Source organism: Mus caroli, chromosome 16, assembly GCF_900094665.2.
Source record: "Mus caroli chromosome 16, CAROLI_EIJ_v1.1, whole genome shotgun sequence".
Taxonomy (NCBI): Eukaryota; Metazoa; Chordata; class Mammalia; order Rodentia; family Muridae; genus Mus; species Mus caroli.
The window spans coordinates 7,599,355-7,611,210 of NC_034585.1; the positions used below are offsets into that span (position 1 = coordinate 7,599,355).

The 11,856-nt window shown below is 48.4% G+C and overlaps 1 long non-coding RNA gene and 1 pseudogene across 1 annotated transcript; one reads left to right on the plus strand and one right to left on the minus strand.

Moving 5' to 3' along the window:
* Window positions 1-1,799: 1,799 nt before the first annotated feature.
* On the plus strand, window positions 1,800-6,892 carry LOC110311234. The gene is made up of 3 exons (XR_002379946.1): window positions 1,800-2,007; window positions 6,151-6,422; window positions 6,511-6,892. It is a non-coding gene; the product is annotated as an uncharacterized LOC110311234 (long non-coding RNA).
* A 72-nt stretch (window positions 6,893-6,964) lies between these two features.
* The window catches only part of LOC110311992, a 5,255-nt pseudogene continuing 363 nt past the window's right edge, over window positions 6,965-11,856 (minus strand).

Genomic DNA, 11,856 nt, shown 5'->3' on the forward strand with positions numbered 1-11,856 from the left:
CACATTCCCCAGGGCTAATAGCTCCCAAACTCCAGCATCACCCATTTTCTTAATTAGGTAAGTGTTGAGGTTTGGTCTGTTGCTGTGTATTGTAAGGCTAAGTGTGGGCCCCCAAGACCTGGTTGATAAGTGTGGGTCCCCCAAGATACAAGTGTGATCACATGATACAAGCATGTAGACCTTTAAGTGATGCTATGTGACCCTGCCCCAAGTTATTTCTGGTTGGTAAGTAAAGGTGCCTACAGTCTATAGCTGGGCAGAATTGAGATAAGTAGGGCTTGGGTTTCCCAGCCTGAAGGTCAGAGGAGACCAAGAGAAAAGGGAGAAGAAGGTGAAGGAGGAGGAGGAAGATGCCATGGGTTAGGAGTGAAGAAAGCATGGCCCTGAGGGCTGGCCAATTGGAGTTAAGAGCAGCCCAGATGAAACATAGTAATAACTCGCAGATATCTATAGGAAATAGATTTTAATAGCATAGAGTAGATATCAGCCCAGCTCTAGTTTTGATGAAAGCTTATTGTACACATACAGGTTGTGTATGCCTTTTATCTGGGAACTAAATGGTCAAAGGTGGGGCAGAAACTCTGGATTAGAAATTAAAATTTTCTACAACAGGTGAGACATGTGAGGCGTCTGAGGTGCTCCTTGGCCAGATGTGCTCTGCTTCCTATCTTTTATTCCCAGCTGTGACTCCCAATAGCTTTTTATTGGGTCTGGTAGTGTGCTGAGATGAACTCTTCACAGGTCAGCCAGCTTGTGTCCTCCCTCAATGCTTTAGATGGACTTCCTAATAGTTTTAGGTTCACAGTCAAGTTGGAAAGGTAACAGAGTTAACACACTTCTCTGTGCAATGTCCCTATCATCACTGTCTTCTACAAGATCATCATCAATGCTGGGCTATAGGAACTATATCCCAAGGAGTGCTGGGTCTGCCTGATAGGGCCTCTACAGGAGACACTGGCTGGCTCTTAAAAGCAGAGTCCCAGCCGGGCACCCAGGTGGTGCACGCCTTTAATCCCAGTACTCAAGAGGCAGAGTCAGGCAGATTTCTGAGTTTGAGGCCAGCCTGGCCTACAAAGTGAGTTCCAGGACAGCCAGGGCTATACCAAGAAACCCTGTCTCGAAAAACCAAAAAAAAAAAAAAAAAAAAAGCAGAGTCCCTCTGGCTAGTCCCTCTCCCTCCTACTGCCCTTCCTCTACCAGGTAGGAAGCAAAACTCAACCCTCACCCCCAACTCCCACCCCCAGGTGATGTAGAACCCGGGGCAATCTCTTTAACCCTGTAGCAGCCAGATGTGAGGGGCTATTCCATCTTCCTTGTCTGGTCCCAACTGATATGATCCTTATTCCACAGGGATCCTGCACCACCTTCTGGAGGAAGAACTCCACATGGAGAGGCCAGAAACATCTGAGCACACAGGCTTGCTGCATCCCTCGGTTCGGCCTTGGTCTTCTCAGGCTCTGCAGGTCTCTGTGTTTTGCCACCAAAGTATCTGCATTGGTGTTTATGGCTAGAGAGGGTAATGGGTGGCATCTCCACTGTAGAGGTGGGTCTGATGTTAAGGTCCTGTTGCCCAATTGGTTCTTGATTTGTCAGTAAAGAAAGCTGTGGGCCAATTGATGGGTGGAAGGTACAGGCAGGACTTCCAGGTCCCTGGGGTAAGGGGGGAAACAAGGAGAAGAGGAGTTCGCCATGCCTTGGAGAGAGAAGAACCAGCCAACCACGTGAGGTCTTGGGAAGAGCGGTGGGCTGTGGCCGCTCCTATAGGGAGGTGGTCAGAGATGTCTAGCAGGGACTAGATTAAACTAACCTGACTAAGGTTAGGGCAGGTGGGAGGCATGGAGCTAAGAGTAATAATAAGGGCACATTTTCCAGGTGGGAGGTAGAGCGCCCAGCAACTGTGCCAAGAAGGCAAGTTGAAAATGAACAACTGTGTGGGTGGCTTTTATCCGAGGATTTAAGGGAAGTCAGGCAGGGGCTGGTAGCTTGTCCTCCATTCCTGGAGCAAAGGTGGGTATCACAAAACTACACGCAACACTTTATCCAACTGCACTCTGTGTGTGTGTGTGTGTGCATGGATGTGTGTGTGCATGGATGTGTGTGTGAGTGTCTTATGTGCTTACATGTGTGTGTGCATGTGTCTGTGAGTCTTGTGTGTATGTGTGTATGTTTATGTGAGTGTGTGTATGTATATGTTTGTGTGTGTGTGCATGTCTGTGTGTACATGAGTGCATGTGGGAGACACATGTGTCTCTGTATGTACCTTTGCAGCTATACTCACCTGTGTGTGCAGAGGTTGACTTTAATTTCAAATGTCTTCTTCTTGATCTCTACCTTGCTGACTATGTCAGGATTTCCCTCAGACTGAAGATTTATGGATTAGCCGCTGAGCCTCTGTGACCAGCCCGTCTCTGCCGCCAGCACAGGGGATGCAGATTATGCCACCTGCCAGGTTTTCATGTGGTTGCTGGGGACCCTCGGCCCAGGCCTAACCCCAATTCTAATTAAGATCCACACCTGATTCAGAATGCTTCAGTCTTTGCAGAGTACCCCTAACACATTACATTTATTGAATGAACTTATGTTTTGAATATTTATTTTATGTATGTATTTTGTGTAAGTGTATGTGTGAATACAGGTTTGTGTGTGAGAGACAAAGGAAAACAACTTTTGGGAAATGCTCCCACATAATCTTTGTTTTTAAAGATTTTTTTTTTAAGCATGTGTTGGGGGAGAGGAGAGGAGAGGAGAGGAGAGGAGAGGAGAGGAGAGGAGAGGGAGAGAGAAAGAGAGAGAGAAAGTCTTTGCCCATTTTTGCCCATGTGAGTGCCAGTGCCTGCAGATTTTAGACGAGGGTGTCAAATCCCTTGATGCTGGCTTTTCAGGTGGCTGCAGCAACCCAGAATGGGTGCTAGGATCCGAACTCAGGCCCTCTGCAAGAGCAGCACTCTCTTAACCCCCCTCCTGGAACTTGTAAAGGCCTGGTCCCTTGTTTCTGCCACAGTGCACCTTACTCCAGGCTAACTGGCCTACAAGCTTCTGGTTTACTCTCCTGCCTCTGCCCATTCTCAGTGTAGGAGTGTGGAGATGAGTGGCGCCCACCACCACACCAGGCCTTCACACCAGTGGGCTACAAGAAGCAGATTTAGGACATCCAGCTTGCATGGCAACTGCTTTTACCTGTTGAGCTGTCTCCCTGACCCCTCTGAATGCAGTTTCAGTTTGTTTATTTATTTTTGAGGTGCTGGGTATCAAACCCAAAGCCCTGTATGCCCAAGCATGGTCTCTCCTCTGAGCTGTAGCCCAGCATCTGAGCTACATTTATCTGCGCTGTCTCTCTGAGCTCCCCTAGGCTGACACAGTGCCTCCAACTCCCTTTCTCTTCTCTACTTAGTTTGATGGCTGTTTCCAGAGTGCTAAGTGATCTTCATTGTGGATTTGCCTCCTCTTTGCCTCATGGTCAGACTGAAGTGGTGGGTGATGGGTGGTGGGCTGCGGGGGGATGATGTCAGAGGGAAGGGACCTGTTGTCATGTAATACTAAGAGTGCTGGTGTCTTGAAGACTCATCTGTGGCTGTGGGCCTTGGTTGCTAGTTGAGCAAGATGACTTGTTTGGCAGTCTTCTGCTTGGGTGAGTCACTCCAACTCCAACACAAAATCAGTGTGGAAGCCCTGACGCTGGCTGTTATCCGTTTGCTTCCCATGTGCTATGTAGGTCTGCCTGAGGACAGAGGGTGCCTCCATGAAGCAAGACTGGGTGACATTTTTACGTCACATGAAGCTGCTTTCTGGCAGAACTGGGTTCAGACTTGCCGGTGTGCAGAAGAGGCTCAGACAGCCCAGGAGCTGAGCCCCTAGTCATGCGCGCGCGCGCACACACACACACACACACACACACACAGACAGAGACAGAGCCAGAGCCTGAGCCTAAATTGCAAAAGGTCCAAAATAGGCTTCAAGATGCCTTAGTCTGAGCTAGTTGTGGTGGCACAAGCCACAAGCCCTTGGAAACAGAGGCAGGAGGGTCTCTGTGAGCTCAAGAACAGCCTGGTCTACATAGCTAGTTCCAGGACAGTCAGAGCTACAATAGTGAGACCGACCCTGTCTACAAAAGAGCAAACAAATGGCTGCCTTAGCCTGGAAGGCAAGTGCTCTTGGGTTTCAGGCCAGGATAAGGGACGGAGGTGTATATTTTGCATACCGAGACTGATCCAGCCCCCAGGTGCTCCCTGCAGTCCCAACCTAGTATACCCACCCTCTACCCTAAACTTTCCAGCCCAGTGGCTGGGCTTCTCTCTCCCCAGAGGCTCCTCCCTGTATGGTCACTCCCTTCTCTCCCCATCTCTGCATTTTCTCTCTCTGCTGCCCATGCTCTTTCTCTCTCCCTCTGTCTCCTTCCCTCTGTCTCCCTCTGCATGGCAACTTCCCTGGCTTCATTCCTTCGGACCAGAGAACTCGACCAAGAGTGGTTTTCCATAAACCTGCCTGAGCCGGCTGGCTTGTTTCCCCAGTAGAGAAATAACTTCTCAGGTGCTATTTGATGATGTCATCTTGTCCTCTGTTCAACACCTGCAGTACCAATAGAAGAAGAAGCCCACAAGGTGTATTTGGACCTTGGCCAGTCTTTGTCACCTCCCTGTCCTCTCCTTGTTTCCACAAGCTGAAGAAACTCAGGTTCCCCAACAGGAATGCTGACAGCAGAGGAAGGTCAGAGATACTGAACCACCCCAGAGTGGCCCTTTCTCCTCTTCTCTCTAGGACCAAGACTCCTCCTCTGTAAAATGGGGATTGGGCTGATTCTAGTTTTTGTTATTGTTTTTTTCCCTTTAGACTCAGCTGTCCCGGTCACCCAGGGATCTCTTATTGCCTAAGACTGCGGCACCCCCTGCTGGCCAGGAAACGCCTGGTGCTCTCTGATTTCCCCACAGGCAGTTTGGGGAAAGGCAGCTTGGCTGATCTATGGAGGCCAGCCTTTGGGATTTAGAGCTGGGCTCTGGGTATCGGTCAAGTTGGATTCCAATCTTAGCCCCTCCACTTACTAAGAAGGGGCCCTCAAGTGTGCGGTGAAGCTGCTCAAAACCCAGACCAAGGCTTATCTGTAATATGCATAACTTCTGTGGTTTTTAGAAAATATCTATTCCTTTTTATTTTATTTATATTCTTGTTTGCTTGCAAGTATGTACATGTACTGTGTATGTTTCTTGTAACTGAAAGGATCAGAAGAAGATCCCAGATCCCGTAGGATTTGAATTACAGAGGGCTCTGAGCTGACTTGTGGGTGCTAAGAACCAATTTGGGCCCTCCAGTACAGTAAGTGCTCTTACTGTTGAGTCGTATCTCCAGCCCTCGTTTGTTTGTCTTGTTTTGTTTTTTTAGGACGAGGTCTTACTTTGTAGCTCTGGCTAGCCTGGAACTCAATGCGTAGACCAGGTTGGCCTTGAACTCACAGAGATTCTCTTTGTTCCGATTCCTGTGTGCTGGGAGTAAAGTGTCTGTCACCTAGTCTCTTCTTTCTTTCCTTTCTTTCTTTCTTCCTTTCTTCCTTTCTTTCTTTCTTTCTTTCTTTCTTTCTTTCTTTCTTTCTTTCTTTCTTTCCTTCCTTCCTTCCTTCCTTCCTTCCTTCCTTCCTTCCTTCCTTCCTTCCTTCCTTCCTCTTTTTTTGAGACAGACTCTGTTGTTCAGGTTGGCTGTGAACCCTCAGCTACTATCTTTTCTCATATTCCTGAGTGTTGGAGATTACAGGCATGAGCCACCATGCCCAATATGCTTTTGTGTGTCCTGTGTCACTCCCACTCGTCATGTGTATGCACATGTGCAAGGTACTGCAAATGTGGAGATCGGTGGACAAAGGACGACTTGGTTCTCTCGTAGGGAATCAGTCCTCAGGCTGAGCTGCAAGCATCCTCACCTGCCATCTTGCTGACTCTCCATCCTCTTCCTCCCTTTCCCTTTTTCGTTTTGATAGAGCTTTAAAACCTCTGAGAAAGCAGGTCTCCACCTCGAGTGCCCAGCTCAGAAAACCCCCATTAAAAAAAAATCCCCTGAAATTTCCCAGTGCGAAACCAGAAAATCCCTCAATACTCACTTGGTCGGTCCTCTTCCCAGTACAGCCAGGATTTCCAAATCCTAAAATCATTTGCACTTTTCTCTCAGAGGTCACTAATGAGAGTCCAAAGAGAATCTCAGCAGCAGCCATCGAAACTCCTCTTGAACAGAAAGAGGAACGTCCCTGACCTTAGCAGGGAGCTGAGGCAGGAGGATCATGAGTCACAGATTTGGGCTCCCGATGTCATCACCCCAGTCTCTGCCTATGTCCTCACGTGGCCTTCTCCCTCCGGTCGGAGGACCACAGCAGACACTGGTGGGAAGCTTGATCCAGGATCTTCCATTTCTATTTGATCCCGTTGGCAAGGCCCAATTTCCAAGTAAGGTCTTATCCAGGGGTTCTGGGCCTGCACTGTGTTGGAGGGACCCTCCTTCAGTATTTCCTGAGACTCATACGATCTCTTCCAGGGGAACATCCCTCATCCTTCCCATGAGGAAGAGATTCTCGGCCACTCCAGAATCTTCCTCTAGAGGGCGCTCAGCCACCCTGGAAGTGCCCAGCTCCTTGAGGGGCACAGCCTCACCCAGACACCGAGCACTCACGCCTGCTACCCTACGGCAGGGATGGAGGTTCTAGGTCCAACTTTTGTGGTTGACAGAAGAATAAACGAAGACTCAAAGACAGACAGCGGCTGCCTGAGGTCACATGGGTGACTGAGAACCAGAGCTAGACCTGCACCCAGAACTCTTCTTCCCCCTGCTGTCTACAGGGAACACCTTGTGAACAAACTTTTATACTAAAAAGAAACAAAACCATTACCTAGCACCCTCCCTTGTTGTTATCCATAGCAAAATAAAAAGCTGCTCCCTCCAGAGAGGTGACAGCAGTACTGGAGCCCAGTGGAGAACTTGCTGAAAGGCCTTAGTTCTGGCTCTCAGAGTCAGCTGTCATCCGTGCGACCTTGGGCAGGTCATCCTCCCGGTTCTCCGCTGGAATCTTCCCGACCTGGCATCCCACGTGAATTTGATGGTCACTTTGAATTCAGCCATCTCATCCCCAAACAGCTTCAGGACATGGGCTTGCTCTGTGGTCAGCACATCATCCTCTTTGCGTACTTAATAGACAGCAGGGTCGCCACACCTTTCTTGAGGGCAGTGGGCAGCCCTCAGCTGTGGCTCCGTGGAATGAGGGAGCTGCTTCAGGGGCCCTGGATCCAGGCTTGCAGTTAAAGTTGCCTTGTTCCCAGCTCTCTGTGAACCACTCATTCACCGCCTTCTTCCTGTGGGTGGTAAAAAGGAGCCCAGCTTCACCTCTCAACTCCCTGCTGACCTGATGTAGGTTGTCAGATGGCTTCAGCCCAAGGCCACCATCATCACCCTGTGTTTGCTGTGCTTCCAGGCATTCCCATGTCCCTCAGCTTGTTCTTCCTCATGTTAGCCACAGAGAAGATGAAGAAAGAGGTGCTTGTAGGCACCCACACATTTCCAAAGTTCTACCAGGTTCTGCTTCAGTTACAAGCCTTGGCAGTTTTCTGTTAAGGAAACTTTCTTGTTTCGCTTGAATTTGGGCACTGTGCTAAAGGCATGTACCGCAACTGGACCTCTTGAGCCCTTCAGTCAGTGTCCTCATAGTTCTAGAGCACTGTGGGGGGGACAGTCTACCCAACTGTCCATCCTTGGGCACATTATGCTACACACACTCTCACACACTCACGCTCAGCCCCACACCTAGTTACAATACCGCCTCACTTAACCAACTTCCCTACCGCTTAAGCCTACACACTCAGGGATGGAAAGAAATCGCAGGCAGCCACTCTCCCACTGTGTTAACTTCCTGAAGCTGCACTAACAATTGACCACACACTCTGGGGTTTGCATCATTTGTAGTCCTTGAGAGGCAGAAATCCACAGCAATTTGCTTGTGGCTCAAAGCCTTTGGGAGGCTCTTCTGGCTTCCTGAGGCTTCAGCCTCCCTTGGCTCATGGCTCCTTCATTAGGTCTCTTCTGTAACTCCTGCTATTGGCGCCTTCCCAATTCTTGCCTTATGGGAGTATCTCTGTGACTGTGGTACATTCCCTGGCTCCTTAACAACACCTGAAGTCCTTTTTGACGCACCCTGAGCACTAGATGGAGGACTTGAAAGTTCTCAGGGGCCATTATTCATGTCTGATTTTATGTGGGTTCTCTTCTTTCTTTCTTTCTTTCTTTTGGTTTAAAAATGTAACACTATTTGCTTATGTTTTTGTGTGGATTAAAAACATTAGTGATTAATTCTGAGTCACCAAGAATGTATTAGTATCAAATTAAGGAAAGAAACCAAAGCCCTCGCCTTGGGGTCACTGAACCAAGAGTGAGCTTAGATTAGAACTTTCCATTTCAGTCTTCCTGTGTCTTCTGTCCTCTTGTCTGTCTGTTGTATGAGTCGAATCTGTGCCTGCCTGAAGGTTGCCGTGTGACCGTGTCCCTGTGCGTCTGTCCCTAACAAAGGGCTTTGCTCTGTTCTTATTGCACAACACAGAAAGCATCACATGGGGAAGGCATGAGGGAGACTTTACAGAAACCTCAAGCAGAATTTTACAAGGGATCAAGTCACTGACTGCATCTGCCCCAGATAGCGAACAGTGTTACAAGCGCCTGTTTGTCAGGCGCTAGCTGTATGTGTGTGTTCAGCATTTACGATAGATGTTCATTTTATAACGTCACTTTTGACCTCTTTTTGCTCCTTTTGGCAAATGATTATTAGAACATGCATACATTACTCTGAGTTCAGGAAGAACAGATTTTTTTTTAAGATTTATTTTATGCATGTGAGTACACTGTCGCTGTCTTCAGACACACCAGAAGAGGGCATCAGATCCCATTACATATGTTTGTGAGCCACCATGTGGTTGCTGGGAATTGAACTCAGGACCTTTGAAAGAGCAGTCAGTTAAATGGGAAATCCAAGGCAAGTGATGTTTGCTGTTACATTGTTCTCTTGAAGGCAGGTTAAGCAAACAGGCTGAGTATGCAGTAGGACAGCTGTCTTAAGTGGTCTCAAGGTGTATTGAAAACTCTGGCTTTGAGGTCTAGGAAAGTTCCCATGACTTAGAATGTAAGAGACATTAAATAATATTGTATCACTACAATTTTTGTTGTTGTTTTGTTTGTTTTGCTTTATTTTGAGACAGAGTTTCAAAATGTAGCTCTGGTTGTCCTGGAACTCACTATGTAGATCAGGCTAGCCTCAAACTCACAGAGACCGTCCTGCCTTTGCCTCCTGAGTGCTGGGATTGAAGGCACACACCACTGCATCCACCCTGTTTAACATCACCACAATTTTTATTTGATGTGTGTGGGTGTTTTGGGCTATATGTGTGTCTGTGCACCACATACTTGCAGTGCCTGAGGTCAGAAGAGGGTGCCAGAGCCTTTGGAACTGGAATTCCAATTGTTAGTTGGCAGGCAGGGTCTGGGACCTGAACCATGTTTTTCTGGAAGAGGAACAAGTGCTCATAACTAGGTCTTTATTCATATTTTATGGTGCTGGGATGAAATCTTGGCCTTATGCATTCTAGACAAGTGCTCTCTATCTTTGAGCTACATTCCAGACCTGGGAGAGTGCCATGTAGCCTCCTACACATCCGTCACTCCCCCTCTCTTACATCTCTCCCCATAAACCCTGGGCACATCTATGCGCCAGGTCCTTGATGACCACTGCTGCTCAGAACAAGAGGGAAGGAGATGGAAATTGAGCCAGCACAGGGGACTGTGCTCTCCCCACGGCTCTCACAACCCTGCCAAGCTCAGGCCTTCTTGATAGTTACAAAATTATAGGTTCAGTCTGTGTCAGGTCCTTAATTTAAACACCTTGTGGATTGAGGCACACACTAGCCCTTTGTTAGCAAGGATTCTCCATGTAAGTAAGTCTGATATGGTTTATTATGGACATACAGCCACAGAGGCCAGGAAGTCCTGAGATCTGCGAGCCACAGAAGCCCAAAGGGCTCAGACTCAGGCACGTGAAGCTCCTGTGGGAGAGTATTATTATTATTATTATTATTATTATAGACAGGATCTCTCTATTATGTAGCCTTGGCTGTTCTGGAACTCCCTATGTAGACTAGGCTGGCCTCAAACTCATAGAATCAATTTGCCTCTGCCTTCTGTGCTGGGATTAAAGGCACGTGCTACCACGCCCAGCTTATTATTACATTTAGAGTGAGTGTTGGTGTGAGGGGGGCTTGTGTGTGTGTGTGTGTGTGTGTGTGTGTGTAATGGCACACACTGAGGTCAGAGAACAACTTGCAAGCAGGAGTCAATCTCTCATTCCACCATGTTTTCCAGAGATCAAACTCAGGTTGTCAGCCTTGGTGGCAAGCACCTCTCCCTGCTGAGAAATCTTGCTGGGGCTGGAGCTGGGGCTGGGGCTGTTATTTAAGTACTGGAGTCCATAGGCCTAAGAGTCCAGAGCTCTTATGTCCAAAGAGAGAATAAGAGAGGTGTTCAGCTTTGGAGGCAAGAGCAGATCTCGCCAACGGTGAAGGTGGATCTCTGTACTTGGAGCACTAATTCAAGTTTTTACCTCATTCTCCAGAAGCCCTCAAACATGCAGCAGAGACTGTGTTTTGCCAGCTATGGGGTATTCCTAGCCCAGGGGGGAGACACTCAAGTTAACTGCCACATGCCCCCTGAAGAAACTGAGGCCCACACAGGCAAAGTGACTTGATCACGGTCACATATCCTGCACTCCAATCTCTTAGGTCTATGTTCACTGGATGTTGAAGGAATATCTGTGTGATGGATAGGATGCAGGGAAAGGAGGCTCTAGAACACGCTGTGCCCAAGATGGGCACATGCTGGGAGGCCTTGGTATGGGACCCTCAGTACTCATTGTGCCTGGCACTGCCCCTCTTCCAGGCATTGACCTTCTCATCCCTATGCACAGGTGTCCCATACCATCTATAGCCAGATATCCCCCAACAGCCTCCCTCTGCCAGCTGAGCCCTATCCATCACTACAGCCCCAGGGACCTGCAGATTGTGTCCCAGCTGCAGGCATGAGGTCCAGAACCCCAAGGGGCCCTTATTTATTCTCAAAGCTAGAAACAGCTGCTGTCTTTTTTCTTTTGAGCCACAGTCTCAGGCCAGGCTGGCATTAGACTCACAGGGCAACCTCGAATCTCCTGCCTCTTCCTCCCGATTGTAAGGTTACAGTAAGCTGTGGAGTGCTGGGGACCAAGTTCAGGGCTTTGTGCATGCTTGTCAAGCACGTCCTCAACTGAGACTCCTCCCCAGCACCAGCTGACTTCTGAGGCCCTGCCTAACACTTTCCCCATCTCAGATCATTTAAGTGTTTTGTTTCGTTGAGACAGGGTTTCTCCGTGTAGCCCTGCCTGTCTTGAACTCACTCTGTAGATCAGGCTGACCTCGAACTCAGAGATCTGCCTGCCTCTGTCTCTGTAGTGCTGGGATTAAAAATGAGCACCACCACTACCTGGCAAATTTAATCATAAAAAGTAAGCAAAGACAGCTTTCCATGAGATTGGCTCACTTACTTCACAGACTTGACTTGTCTGTCTCAAGTCTGAGAAGTACCAGGTTGAACTCAAACCAGATTAACCCACTGGAGCCTATTTGCTTTCCAGCCAATGCTCTGAAGGAGGCAGGAAATAAGCCTGCTAGACCGGGACCCTCAGAGACTGGGCTTGGAGGTGGGTAAGATGTTGTTTGGTGGATATACTGGCTAGTTTTGTGTCAACTTGACACAGCTGGAGTTATCACAGAGAAAGGAGCTTCAGTTGAGGAAATGCCTCCATGAGATCCAACTGTAAGG